The 15,349-nt window shown below is 40.6% G+C and overlaps 2 long non-coding RNA genes across 2 annotated transcripts; both read left to right on the top strand.

The window, feature by feature from the left end:
- Positions 1 to 3,540: 3,540 nt before the first annotated feature.
- LOC124336837 lies at positions 3,541 to 3,829 on the top strand. The gene is made up of 2 exons (XR_006917188.1): positions 3,541 to 3,676; positions 3,741 to 3,829. It is a non-coding gene; the product is annotated as an uncharacterized LOC124336837 (long non-coding RNA).
- Positions 3,830 to 7,320: 3,491 nt separating this feature from the next.
- On the top strand, positions 7,321 to 7,609 carry LOC124337488. Its single transcript, XR_006917396.1, has 2 exons — positions 7,321 to 7,456; positions 7,521 to 7,609. It is a non-coding gene; the product is annotated as an uncharacterized LOC124337488 (long non-coding RNA).
- The last annotated feature ends 7,740 nt before the right edge of the window (positions 7,610 to 15,349 follow it).

Genomic DNA, 15,349 nt, shown 5'->3' with positions numbered 1-15,349 from the left:
CACCGCTGTTAATGCAGCTACTGCTATTCCTTGTATTTCTGCTGCTACTACTTCTACTCCTGCTGCTGCTGTCCCTACTGGTGCTGCTCCTTCTTTCGTGGCCTCGTATCCATCCATCAACTCGTCTCCCACTGAGCCGATGGAGTGGCGCAACATTATTAGTAGGCTAAGATAAAAATATATTTTTTTAAAATTTACATTTAAAAATGTTCTTTTTTCGTTTTAAACCCCTCCAGAAACAGTGGCTGCTCAACGTTGCGAGAACTGTGCTCGCTTGCTTCTTCTGATGATGCCAGGAGGAAATCGATCCAAATTTCAACGGCATGATCTAATTTCCCTGTTACATTTTTGGAAACGGTCTGTAAAAAAATTTCTTTTTCTCCGGTAGCTCCGGAAGCCGAGGAAGCTCCGCTGAAAACTCTTCTTTTCAGCATTTGATAAGAAATAATATTTCCACTTTGGAGTTTGTGAATCCCCCCCCCCCCTACAATGACAAAAAAATTCCATGGAGTTCAATTCTTTGCAATTCTTTGCATTTATCTGTTGGCAATTATCTGCTGACGACGCTGTCGCCTCATTGACTGAGATACAGGATTGCAGGCTGAATATACAGCAATGCCAATGCCAAATATGAATATAAAAACACGACTTTTAATAATCAATATATTTTTATTCTGCAACGCTGCCTGAATGAGGTGTTCCTAATTCTGAAGTGTGTCTAAATATAGCCGACTTGATGGAATAGTTCAAGCCTAGAGTTTCCCCATCTCTCCCGTACTTTCGTCTTAACGCAGTCTCCACCTCTTTTAAAGCGAAGTTCTTATTGAGATCAGCGCACTCTAGTGATGGCAAAAACAACTTGAAAATAAACCTGCCGGTTATTTTGAATTTTCCGACGCACCGAGTACAACAACAACTAACAGGTAGCTTTTGATTTTTTGGCACGACGGATTATCGGGCTGTAGATGAAAAAAAAGCTTTACCGTGAGTGGACTTCAACACTAATCTAATGCGTATTTTTATTCTCCGGACTTTGTATTTTTGTTTCTCTTTTTCTCCATTTTATCTTGTTATATTTTCTAAGTAGTAAGAAGCAATACAATTCCCTGGTGAGTTAATGATGGATCGTCGTATATGTCCATATTATTATCTTCATTGAAATCCGCTTCATTCACTTCTTCCCCTTCGACTTGGGCCATTCGTGATGAGAGAAACCCTGGCATCCGTTCCACTTGGGCCAGCAGTGTTGACATATACGCTTGCGTTCCTTCCACTTGGTCCAGCAGTGTTGATAGATACGCGGGCGTTCCTTCCACTTGGGCCCACAGTGTTGGTAGAAACACTGGCGATCATTTCAGTCGGACCAGCAGTATTGGTAGATACGCTGACGTTCCTTTCATTTTTGACAGCAGTGTTGATAGATTATGTGCTTTTCTTGAGCACTTCTCCTTAACAAAATAAGAGACCAATTTAATAGTCCCGGATGAAAACCTTTTTACTTTTTTTTCTAGAAACTGTGACTTGTATTTATCTGACCAGCTATATAGTATAGTAATATGGTAGGTAGATAATTCAATCATTATGGTTAATTTAAATAATTCAGTTTGCCCAAAATGCTGGTATTCCTGGGTAAGAAATAAACAGTGTGTGTTGATGGATTCACGCTAGCTCGGTAAATGAATTTCGCGCCAAAAACAGTTTCAGCTTCTTCCACTAGGTGAAAATGTCTGCTAGAGCTAAAGAATATTCTTCTGCTAATGGAAATATTAATTTAGATCTCAAACGATTTCACAAATACCTGTTTATGTGGCAAAACAGATGCCAAACCTAAATTTGTGTACTCTTCAATAATATTGCTATTGGCTATACAACCAGATGGCGAGGCATCTGGCGTTCAACTCAAGAACCTTGAGAAAAGGGGTGTATTCTCATAGATGTTTTGGCCGTTTTTCAGCCAAGCGAATAGATCATTGTCCCCTCGTAGTCCAATAACGATGTATAAGAGTGCCAACTCCTTTACTCCTTGGCATGTGCAACGATATGGGAATGAACCACTATTAGCAGATCATATGACTATCACATTTTATTCATAAAAATGAAGTATTTTTCTCTCTGGCCTCAATGACAAATAGCTTTGTTAAATGCTACGAGTAACCTAGTCGCTAAAAATCATATGATTTGATTTTCTTTACCAACTATCAACTTAATTTTTGTGTTGTGCTTCTTAGACACATCGTTCGTTTATCAGAACTTTTAAAGAACCATTTTTGTTGAATTACGGGGCGTAATTCAACGGGAATGGGAGTGATGTATTATACTATTTTATTTGAATATTATTTACACATACCATATATAGTTATGTGCGAAACAAGCGCTATAGTTATTTTGGCCAAGTTTTTATTGTATACGCTTCATGTACTGCTTCTTCCATTATTATAATTTTATTGTGCTTAAACCAGCTTAATTAGAATTATGAAGCTAGATTTGCAGCCACAAACACGTTTATTTTCAGCTGCCAATCTGGAATGTTCTTACCTGTTCTCGATTTGCAAACATTTATATTTAGCATTTTGTACGAGGGTTTATAAGGGACTCTCGATTCGCCAGTCTTAGTTCAGTCTTTTTTCAGCTCTTGATTTACGTCAGTTCTCTTCCAGTCTTTAGTACTTGATTTACTTCCGTCTTGTGTTCCTGTTCTAGTCTGGATTTATCTTAGTTCCCTTCTTCAAATCGTGTCTAACAGTTACCGGTCCCTTTTTGTGTACCGAGAATTATTAGTGTTGAGCTCTATGTTGAGTTCTAGTGCTGTGTCAACAAGTGTCTTACCCTGTCGCCTATTCTTCTATTTCCATCTCAGTAACGGTATGTCTATCTTAATTATTATTTGTGCTACTAGTTATTAGTGTTAGTCCAATACATCGGCTTGTGGGTAAAACGCCTCTGGTTGTTTATTCCTTATTATTTTTAGTCTTCTCTTTGTAAAGTTATTCCGTCCAAGAGGATGGATCTTTACATAATAGTAAGAAGCATTCCAAGCTCCAGTGATGGATTGGGATTGGAGACGGTAAGGAAAATATTTTGTCCTAAATATAAAAAAACAACAACATTAAATTTATGATGGAAATCCAAAGGGGGGGGGGGATTTAACAGTGTGTGTTGACTACGGCTGTAGTCCAGGACGTGACGCACGGACTGGATCGGCGAAAGCGCATCCCGTCTTAAACTTGGCAACGTTTTCCCTCCCTCCTTTTCCCCCTCTTAAATGTCAGTTAATGTCGTCTGTAAACCACGTTGAATTCTGGGCTTTCACTCTTTCTCTCTCGTGTTAAACTGATTTGTCCGTGATTGCCCAAAGTCCATTTACTGGGTTTAAGGACCCGCGTGTGTGTGTGTGTTACTCTTCTTATTCTAAGGTATTTCGATCATGAATTTATGTTGTATTTCCCTACTAATTCTGTGTCGTATGTTTCTTCAGAGACGTCACTCGAGTTGTATCAAGTGTGTGACGATATATCCGGCATTTGTGTGTCATAAGGACACTAATTGGTATGTGTTAATAATGAATTCATGTCAATCACCTTAATTATAATGTATGTTCCCTCCCAGGCCTATTCACCTCTGGGTGTTGACCCTGTGTACGAGTGATTCTCACCTTGTGTGTAGCCTGTCTTCACAGGTAGCTAAACCTTTACTCGCTCTCTCTCTGATTATGTCCCTAACCTTATTTTATTCCTTCTCAGGAACCACCACTTCCATTATCATAAGTACACCGTGTTCATTTATATGAGCACAAGTCAAGTCGAACACAATACAAGAGATTTTGCTCTTACGAGCCAGCTTCAGGTTTTCATTAAGTGGAAACATTTGGTCCTTCGAACCGGAGCTATCTCCACGTCAAGCAAGATTCTTCTTGCATCCTACTTGTTTCATCGAGATCCTTCTCACTATCCAGGCGGTTTAACGTTGGTTGCTCTTTCTGAGCCCTAAACCTGCCTTCAATTCGTCGAGACTCTTCTCATCTTCAGCTTCATTCCGAATTTCTGGTCGGTCACAGCTGATTCAAGATTCTTCTCCTCGACGAGGTGGTTTAGCCGTCGAGATTCTTCTCACTCTACACACCCTAGACCAGCCGTCTAGACATCGAGACTCCTTTCATCATTCAGCTTCGTTTTAGGCAAGCTTATTCTTTGATCTCGTGCTGTACTACACTTCATCACTCGTTATCGAGCCCGAATCCGGTTGATTGTCATCTACCTTCGAATTGATCACTGCCTTCCGAGCCACTCATCTTCCGTTGGGGAGACCATTGCCAGCCATCTCAAGGTTGAGATTCTTCTTCCACCAAACCTCGTCCATCGACGTCTTCCACTATGGACGATGCATCTTTCATCGCGTTGAAGAAGAAGAGGACAACATTACGGCAGCAAGTCACGAGGGCCACCAGCAGCTTAACAACAATAGTCAACTCATCAGGTTCACGGAGAAACGCGAAAGCACTGATAGTGCATCTCAATGATCTCATTCTCCGAACTTCAGTCCTACAGACCGAAATTACAGCAATTGAAGAAGATGAAGACGAAGCTGAGCGTCAAGATAGCACACATCTCACCTACGTGGGCAAATGCGACGAGGCCATTGCGGCAGCCCGGGCTTATCTGACAAGCCGTGAAGGAGAAGAGGCATCGGTAGTAAACCCGCACGACGGTCTACCCGTCCCAAATCCGCCCCTTATTCCCATAACACCGTCGGAAGCCGGCCGGCGCAACCAAGCGCAACAAGAAGCCACCCAGCGTGAGCAAGCTCACAAGGAAGAAGTCGCAGCAGCTGAAAGGAAATGTGAAGAAATTAGAATGCGAGCCCAAGCCCTTTGGGAAGAAGCCGGAGCTGCTCAAGCGGCTCTCAATCAGTTGAATATCCGTCAACCAGATCAAGATCATTACTCGTCCGTTAGTCAACAGCTAGAGAAACGGTCTCCAGCAGCAGAAGAATGGCTGAACAAGCAGCGAAACCTGAACGACAAGCAAGAAGCCCCGGACGACTGGATCGATCTCTACAACAATGGACGTTTACTTCCAGTCCATAGCAAGTTCTCTTCCCGTTCTGCCGTATCTGCAGAATTGGACGTTTATACTGGAAAGGCCATCGAGTGGTTTGGCTGGATTGACCTTTTTCGCGCGTTAGTACATGACACGCCGAAAACCCCTGGAGAAAAATTGGCGCTGCTGAAACATTACCTCAAGGGCGAATGTTTGGATGTTGTCTACGGCCTAGGTGGCGGCGAATCGGCCTACAAGCAGGCGCTGGTACGGCTGAAGGAGACGTTTGGAAGACGAGACGTTATGCGGGCCGCCCACATCCAGGCCATTGAGCGCATAGAATTCAAGAATGAACCGAGAGTGTTCAAACGTTTTGCCGAAAGAGTACGGACTCATCTCTTCGACCTCAGCAGGATTGGAGAAGCGTCATCAGCCGATATAATCGAGAAAGTATGCTTCAGGCTCAATCAGCAAGATCGACTCGATTGGAATGCAGGACGACGTGGCCGTTTGGAATTTCGTAGCCTCAACGATTTCGGCACTTGGATTTGTGAGCGAGCATCGGATTATCTGAACGCCTACAGCATAGCAGCGGATCAAGTTGATGCAGACAGTCCAGCAACATCAAGAGGAAACTTCCCACGTCGAGCCAATACGCATTATTCATCCGTGGAGACGTCCGAAGGAGCAGGAGCTGTTTCAACTAAGAAGCCGTTCTGTTATAAGTGTGAGAAGGAGCATTGGCTTCAAGAATGTGAAAGTTTCAAGGCTCTCCCAGTGGGGGAGCGGATCAATTTCTGTATTTTGCATCGGTTGTGTTTTAGCTGTTTTAGCTGCCGACACCCAGTGCAAGATTGTCATAACAAGCGGCGATGCAGACAACCCGAATGCAGATATTTTCATCATATTCTGCTGCATGAAGGCGAGATACTGGAAGAGAAAGAAGCCCGTCCTTCAATCGCTCGGATTATTGGCCATCAGAGAGTGGCATTGGGAATGCTGAAACTCAGCGTGCAAACTGCGGATGGTAACTGGGTGCCCGCCAATATTATCGCCGATGAAGGCAGTGACACCACCTTGATTAGGACGGCCTTCGCGACCTGTTTAAAGCTGCAAGGACCGCTGCAGTTGTTGACGGTGAATGGTGTCGGCGGAGTCATCGACCGATACCAGTCCGAACGAGTCCAGTTCCAGTTACGCGCCGAATCTGGCGAAATCTTTAAGATGGAAGGTTCAACAATGAAGATGGTCGCCAGCCCAACTCCGATCACGGACTGGAGTAAGAAAAAACAGAATTGGCCGCATCTCCGCGACCTCCCGGTCGGAGTAGTGGGAGGAAAGTTGGATCTTCTCGTAGGTATAGACTATCTGCATCTTTTGTTGCCGCGCGAGACCAGAGAAGGACGCGATTATGAGCCAATCGCCTGCAAAACAAGACTTGGTTGGATCGTGCGAGGAGTTACCAACCGAAGCCATCAGGTCACATCCATTCGTAGCTGCACGATCGCTGGCCAGACCCTCCTGGATAATTTGACAGCGGAAGTTCGTCGTTTCTGTCACACCGAGGCGTTTGGAACCAAATTCACCGCCGGATGTGCATCAGCCGACGACCGCAGAACTCTAGTGATGGCAAAGGAGAAGACCTGGAGGTTATTCGTCGAATGTGAGGTGCCAATCATCTGGAAAGAAGGGGAGCCGGACCTCGTGAATAATCGACTCATGGCCGCCAATCGCTTCCAAAGCATTCTCAGGAGGTTCCAGCGTGAGCCGAACTTAGAAAGAGATTGTGAAGTGAGAATGGAGCGATTGTCTTCTGGTGCCAGCCGCTCCCATTTGTTTGTGCTCAACTTATTCCGGAACAACTGGAGTCCTCCGGCGAAGACGGAACTACGTCTATTGGAATCCAGCTCGGCCGGCGAGCCGGCCTCGGGGGAGGATGGATCGGCGAAAGCGCATCCCGTCTTAAACTTGGCAACGTTTTCCCTCCCTCCTTTTCCCCCTCTTAAATGTCAGTTAATGTCGTCTGTAAACCACGTTGAATTCTGGGCTTTCACTCTTTCTCTCTCGTGTTAAACTGATTTGTCCGTGATTGCCCAAAGTCCATTTACTGGGTTTAAGGACCCGCGTGTGTGTGTGTGTTACTCTTCTTATTCTAAGGTATTTCGATCATGAATTTATGTTGTATTTCCCTACTAATTCTGTGTCGTATGTTTCTTCAGAGACGTCACTCGAGTTGTATCAAGTGTGTGACGATATATCCGGCATTTGTGTGTCATAAGGACACTAATTGGTATGTGTTAATAATGAATTCATGTCAATCACCTTAATTATAATGTATGTTCCCTCCCAGGCCTATTCACCTCTGGGTGTTGACCCTGTGTACGAGTGATTCTCACCTTGTGTGTAGCCTGTCTTCACAGGTAGCTAAACCTTTACTCGCTCTCTCTCTGATTATGTCCCTAACCTTATTTTATTCCTTCTCAGGAACCACCACTTCCATTATCATAAGTACACCGTGTTCATTTATATGAGCACAAGTCAAGTCGAACACAATACAAGAGATTTTGCTCTTACGAGCCAGCTTCAGGTTTTCATTAAGTGGAAACACGGACAGATCATGGAACAAATCATAGAAAATTTCCGTTAAGAGGCTCCCCTTTAAAAAATGTGTTCCTATAGGATGATTCTAAGGTTCACAGAAATCCCCATATGGGTAAAGAATCTCGAGATAAATACGGTGTTGAGTGTAGTGTATATGGTATGTGCGAATTATTCGATCAAAATAAAAAAATGGTGGAAGTTTTTTTGTTGGTGACGTCGTTCTTCCATTCAGTAATATGGTTGGTGGGTTTCACAGTGCTGACAGAAGAGAGTGATATTCAAACTTTTTAAACTATCGTGCTATTAGCCAATACCTCTATCAGATACAAATATGTAAACAACAATACAAAATAATGGACCATCAAAACAATTGACTAGCGAAACCACGTAATAAATTGCCTCTATATTAGTTGTAATTTTGAAAATAATAGACTATGCTGGCCATGGGGAAGGCTATGGTGGAATAAGAATGGTTTTAAGTAAGGCAGTGACCGACGAACAATTGAAATTCGTAAAAAGGTCAAACGAGTATTCAACAGCGGAGACCACCTTTTTTTTAGCTCTATCAAACTAAAAAACGTCGACCCCTTTATACCCCCTATACTCATACCCCTTAAAACTGTCAATGTGGGACTTACTTTTAATGTTGTTTAAAAAAACTGCTACACTGGTCTGGCTAAAAGAAGAAATTGTATTGAGAATATCTTTTGGATAAAAATGTTGATATTTCATTTAAAAAACTTACAAAGTAAAACTCACTCCTATGAATCATTAACCGGACATGTTTACTCCATTGAAAAGGTAAATGTGTTCTAAGTAAAGATAACAATGCTAAAGCTCCACCAAAATGAAGTAAATATTTCTTGTAATAGTATTATTTTCTTTACTTGTTGTCTTTCTTCGGCTCGTAAATTTGAATTTAGTCAGACTTTTCTCCAAATTCTCCTTTAATCTCTCCTCAAAATCCAACGGCACCCCTTAACGAAGGTACTCCATTTGCAGATTATTCTACCAGTTTTTATCATGCAAATAAGTTTTACGATTAGGGGAAAAATATTTTTTTTAAAACTTATTTTAGAAATATGAATATGTAACCATTTATTATTTCAGAACTATATCAGAATAATAAAAAACTGCTTGCTAAACAATGAAATATATGTTCTGCCTATAAATGCATTTTCTTGTATAAACTCTTTACAAAACCCAACGTCGGACACAGGAAAGCTTGTATAATTTGTTGGTTGGAGCCCGCTGAAACTAGATAAAGCAAACGAACGTTTCTTCACGAGGATCTCACGATGATTTGTTATAATGAAAATATAATGGAAAAATTTAAAGTGACAATCAATCAGGCCAATTTGCCACCTCTGTGTCTTTGGTATAGCGAAGATCTCCACATTTAACAAATGCCCCTCGCGTTTTTTACAGTTGTCTCTCAGACTGTTGCCCTTCAAAACTATTGCCCTCATAACTAAAGCCCCCCTTACTAATTCTCCCCAATAATAAATAAAAATTTCTCACCTAATTTAATTTGAATGAAATAAAGTAAATAATAGCCTATGAGTAAGTTTAAATCAAGTTAATCATCACGATTTTTTTTCCAATACCTTCTTAAATTTGTACCGGAATTAAAAGTGTAAAAAATTTTCTCATGACAACAATCTCATGACGGATCATGAGGCTTCCGTAATCACAAACAATAAAAAAATACCTCCCCTTCCTAACAGGAAGATTTAAACGAGAAGTGAAAAATCTGTTCATGCAGCCGACTAAAGTTGCGTAATTCGAGAAACTGACTAGGTTTCAAATAAATTGGACTTCGCAATTCTCTTATTATTATCACATAAACATACATGTCGCTATCGAAAAATTGGGGTTTTGGGCCTGTTATGGTGACAGCGAAATCACCACTTTGAATTGAAGGAAGCTTTGATTGACGTCATTGCGCATGGTCTCTTTGAACTGAGAAACTTTAACAACAGGTAAATAATGAGAGGCAGATATCAGGAATGATGTATTTGGTTACACTTTACGTCAAGAGCGGAGCTGCGGTTGTTGATAAAATTGTTATCAATCTAAAAAATGCAAATTTGAGGAAAGAAGCATTTTTGGACAAGCGAAAATTGGAAGAAAAAATTGTTTCCACTGACAGGATGGCTTACACAGAATATCATACAACAACATATACTTAAGCCATGGATGAAATAGAATAGAAAAAAGTGTCTTTTGACATGGAGTTCGTTCATTTTATCGTACAGGGTCATTTAAGAAACTATTTCGTACAGCTGTTTCCTATAAGATATCGTTCCTGTGCGGCCATTGCCATTATGTGTTGAGGAATGAAAAATCTAAAAAACATAATTCTCCTGCATTCCAAAAGAGGAGCCGATCGTTGCCGGATAAGAGATCGGGTAACAAAAAAACCCGACGTTTGGATCTCGATCCCGGTGAACACCCCACAAAGGAATCAGGAAAAGAATATGAATAATTACGACTCATTGAAAATTATTTATCATCAAGTCAATTAGTGTAAGTTTCCTTCAGTTCAAGTTTAGTCTTTAAGCAACCCGAAGTCTATATTTTTCAAAAACTATTTTAAGTTCGATTCCGAACCAAAACCTAACACAACCTAACCAAAACTGCTACATTTAAGAAAACCACACATAACAAGACTTTGCTTTTAATAGACTTAGAAAAATAAAAGGGGCAATGAGAGAGCTTCTTACTAAAATAAATAAAACAATGAAGCAGACGCCTCTGCACAAATTTGTTTATTTACAATTTAGATGTAAACAAGCAGACGAGTTTCTTTTTAGACTTTAACAAGCAATTATTTAAATTATGCACTAATTAACACAACTAATGAGGTAAATATTTTTCATTAGAATTCGATTTTTGGATACATCGAACAACATTGATTTGTTTTTTGAATTCGAATTCAATTGTTTTTTTTTCGATTTAGCGACAAATATTGAATAGCTATTGTATAACATTAAAACTAAATTTTCTAGAAACCGATTTGTCATTATAATAATGTATAATAATATAGGTGGAGTCTGGATTGCTAATTGGGGTGAAGGCGGGGAAGAAAACCTTGGTGGAAGTGGAGGTGGTGGAAAAAACCCTGGTGGAAGTTGAGGCGGGGCTGGCCCCACTGACTGGATATGTTCATTTTGTAGTAGGCCTAACATGCATGGGCGGTTCAACTGTGCCTACTGCAAAAAAACAAGGAATTTCACGAAGGAAGAGAAGAGGGTGTTAAGTCATAAAACAGACAAAAAATAACCCGAAATTTATGAACGCCACTACTGCATTGACTACTGCACTATTTGCAGCTATGTCTGCAGTAGCTTCCACTACTGCTGCTGGAGCTTTTGAATTTGAAAGTGGTTTTTTTCAAACAGTTTTTTTTATTTTTTCAGTTCAATTTGTGTACCTAAGGTGAGCTTTAGTTAATTACTCTTATATTTGGAGCTAAAAATCGTCATATTTACTGTATATTTACAGACTTCGAGGGGCGAAAACTCTTGCCGAAATTTAGCGTTGCCAACTTTTCTAATTGAAATTGGTTCATTTAAATTTAACTACTAGCTAGTCGTTTTAAAGTTAAATGTTTTTAAAGTTACACGTTTTTTTTATAAAATATTCTAATTTTGAGTATTGCAATTCATGGTGAAACTGATGAGCAGTTTGCAATTTGAATTGTAGCGTTGGCGTATCGAAACTTGACCGTTGAGAGCAGATTGAGAGAGCATTGGCTTAGTTATGCCGCGGTGAAAGTGTCCCGTTTGAAAGTGGATTTGTTTACAAAAATCAGTTTTTTCTATTTAATTTGTGTAACTAAGGTGAGATTTAGATAATTAGTGATATATTTCGAGCTAAAAATTGTCATATTTAATGTATATTTACAGACTTACGAGGGACGACAACTCTTGTCATAAGACCATCGTTTTTCAAATGTCTACGTTTGTGTCCCGAGGTATAGTATATTTTTATGTATTTAAGGGTATGAAGTATGTCTTTTTATAAGGTAAAATATATTTATTTATCTTTTTAATGAATAGGTGGTGGCTGGAATGGAGGCAGAGGCGAAGGTTCTGGAGGGAGTGATGGAGGCGGGGCTGGGCCACATTGGATTTGCTCCACCTGCAACTCTCCAAACCCTCATGGCCGAATTCAGTGTGTGATCTGTAAGACAATCATAAGACCTAACAGAAAAGAAAAAAAAAACATCTTCAAAGCTGTCAAAAAGACCAAGATACAGAACAAAATACTCGCTGCTGCTGCTACTGCCTCGGCTACCTCATCAATTCTTTCTGAAGAAGAAGATTGTGAGTCCAATTCTAGTGAGTCAAATTATGATGATACTTTTGCCGTGACTCCTGCCAGAAACCCAAATGATGACACAGAGCCTATGGACTGCACAGAAAAAGGTAGTTCAGATTACAATATTATTTTTAAATTAATATTTTTATGTTTTTTGTTTTTTTATTTTCAGCTTCCCAGGATACCGGTTACTTGCCGAGTTCAGGATGGATGGAGATTCGGTCACCGAATGTGGAAAAAATCGATGAAAACATCCTCTAAAGTCTGAAGCAGTCAAAGGTGGGTCAGCAGCGAGTGAAGCTGATGTGGTGGTAGCGGCGGTGGTGGTTTTAGAGCTAGCGATGTTGGTGGCGGCGGCCGAGGTCGCGGTGTTGGTGGTGGAGGTATAATTAAACTAATTCATTAACAAAAAAATTAAGGTACTAATTATATTTTTATTTTAAAACAGATGGAGTTTGGAGATGTGAGTGGTGCGGTGAATGGAATTTCATCCGAAGAACAAAATGCTTCCAATGCGGGGCTGAACTCACCCCAGGCGCCCCCCCCCCATGTTCAGATGAAGACTGGGACATGGAGTCATGCGAATGCACCACTCCCCATCCGGAAAACCAGCAGCACCTGGTGGGGACTTCGGTATCCACGCAGACCGAACCTTACTTCCGCGTTCCGGTCATCTTTGCTCCTGAATCTTGGAGTCAGATGGAGCAACTCCTGGAGGGAACTGGCCTGGCCGAATACTCCGGTAAGACCCAATCGCGTTCTAACATAACGTCCATTTCATTCTCTGTTGCATCATTTAAGGGGAATATGTCGTCAGCCGTTGTGTTTGTTTAATCTGGCGATGCAAGATTAACAAATTCGGGTTGTACGTCGTCGGTAGCACTGTTAACGCTCCGTCTATCCATATTCATATCAAGGGAAACTGTTGAAGCAGAATCATTCTTATCTAACCTAAATGTTTTGCTTTATTTTCTTTAGGAGTTTTTCGTGGGCATCATATAGATTTAAATATGTTTACCCAAATGACGGAGAAAGACTTAATTGCAATCGGGATTACTTCTTTCGGGGCGAAAAAAATATTGCTTCAAGTAATACAAGGTAAAATTTTTTTCTTCATTTTCAGTCAATTGATAAATAATAATATTATTTTTTTTTCAGTATTGCGAGCCAGCAACCTACCTGAAGACACAGAGCGTATGGACTGGACAGACATAAGTAGGTTCAGATTACAATATGATTTTTAATTTAATATTTTAATGTTTTTTTTTTTTAATTTTCAGCTTCCCAGGATCCTCAACGTATTACCACAAGTTCTTTGGTCCAACCTCCTAAGGTAATTTGTCATGCTATATTAATTAACAGACTTCTCTGCAACAGTTTTTGCATCCCAAAGGGATAGTAAGGCATCACAGTAGGAGGAAAAAGATGTCGGCACTTCCTTCCCCAGGTATTTAAATTTTAATAATTGTTTATTTATCTAGTTATTTTGTTTTCTTAATGAATAGGTGGAGGTTCTGGTGGGAGTGGAGGCGAGGCTGGGCCTACTCCTCACTGGCTATGCAGCGTTTGCAACACGCCAAACCATTGTTGGCGTTTTGACTCCGTCTTCTCTAAGCTAAACAGAAGATTCAGCAAAGAAACAAACGAGTTTTCAAAGCAATAAAAAATACTAAAAAGCAGCAAAAATTTATCAACGCAACAACAGCTTTGTCCACCGCACTATCTGCAGCTTCATTGGCAGCTTTAGCTGCAGGTTCCCCACCGCTGTTAATGCAGCTACTGCTATTCCTTGTATTTCTGCTGCTACTACTTCTACTCCTGCTGCTGCTGTCCCTACTGGTGCTGCTCCTTCTTTCGTGGCCTCGTATCCATCCATCAACTCGTCTCCCACTGAGCCGATGGAGTGGCGCAACATTATTAGTAGGCTAAGATAAAAATATATTTTTTTAAAATTTACATTTAAAAATGTTCTTTTTTCGTTTTAAACCCCTCCAGAAACAGTGGCTGCTCAACGTTGCGAGAACTGTGCTCGCTTGCTTCTTCTGATGATGCCAGGAGGAAATCGATCCAAATTTCAACGGCATGATCTAATTTCCCTGTTACATTTTTGGAAACGGTCTGTAAAAAAATTTCTTTTTCTCCGGTAGCTCCGGAAGCCGAGGAAGCTCCGCTGAAAACTCTTCTTTTCAGCATTTGATAAGAAATAATATTTCCACTTTGGAGTTTGTGAATCCCCCCCCCCTACAATGACAAAAAAATTCCATGGAGTTCAATTCTTTGCAATTCTTTGCATTTATCTGTTGGCAATTATCTGCTGACGACGCTGTCGCCTCATTGACTGAGATACAGGATTGCAGGCTGAATATACAGCAATGCCAATGCCAAATATGAATATAAAAACACGACTTTTAATAATCAATATATTTTTATTCTGCAACGCTGCCTGAATGAGGTGTTCCTAATTCTGAAGTGTGTCTAAATATAGCCGACTTGATGGAATAGTTCAAGCCTAGAGTTTCCCCATCTCTCCCGTACTTTCGTCTTAACGCAGTCTCCACCTCTTTTAAAGCGAAGTTCTTATTGAGATCAGCGCACTCTAGTGATGGCAAAAACAACTTGAAAATAAACCTGCCGGTTATTTTGAATTTTCCGACGCACCGAGTACAACAACAACTAACAGGTAGCTTTTGATTTTTTGGCACGACGGATTATCGGGCTGTAGATGAAAAAAAAGCTTTACCGTGAGTGGACTTCAACACTAATCTAATGCGTATTTTTATTCTCCGGACTTTGTATTTTTGTTTCTCTTTTTCTCCATTTTATCTTGTTATATTTTCTAAGTAGTAAGAAGCAATACAATTCCCTGGTGAGTTAATGATGGATCGTCGTATATGTCCATATTATTATCTTCATTGAAATCCGCTTCATTCACTTCTTCCCCTTCGACTTGGGCCATTCGTGATGAGAGAAACCCTGGCATCCGTTCCACTTGGGCCATCAGTGTTGACATATACGCTTGCGTTCCTTCCACTTGGTGCAGCAGTGTTGATAGATACGCGGGCGTTCCTTCCACTTGGGCCCACAGTGTTGGTAGAAACACTGGTGATCATTTCAGTCGGACCAGCAGTATTGGTAGATACGCTGACGTTCCTTTTGACAGCAGTGTTGATAGATTATGTGCTTTTCTTGAGCACTTCTCCTTAACAAAATAAGAGACCAATTTAATAGTCCCGGATGAAAACCTTTTTACTTTTTTTTCTAGAAACTGTGACTTGTATTTATCTGACCAGCTATATAGTATAGTAATATGGTAGGTAGATAATTCAATCATTATGGTTAATTTAAATAATTCAGTTTGCCCAAAATGCTGGTATTCCTGGGTAAGA

Source organism: Daphnia pulicaria, chromosome 4 (assembly GCF_021234035.1).
Source record: "Daphnia pulicaria isolate SC F1-1A chromosome 4, SC_F0-13Bv2, whole genome shotgun sequence".
Taxonomy (NCBI): domain Eukaryota; kingdom Metazoa; phylum Arthropoda; class Branchiopoda; order Diplostraca; family Daphniidae; genus Daphnia; species Daphnia pulicaria.
The sequence above is the reverse complement of the archived record's forward strand: the minus strand, read 5'-3'. Positions and strand labels throughout refer to the sequence as shown.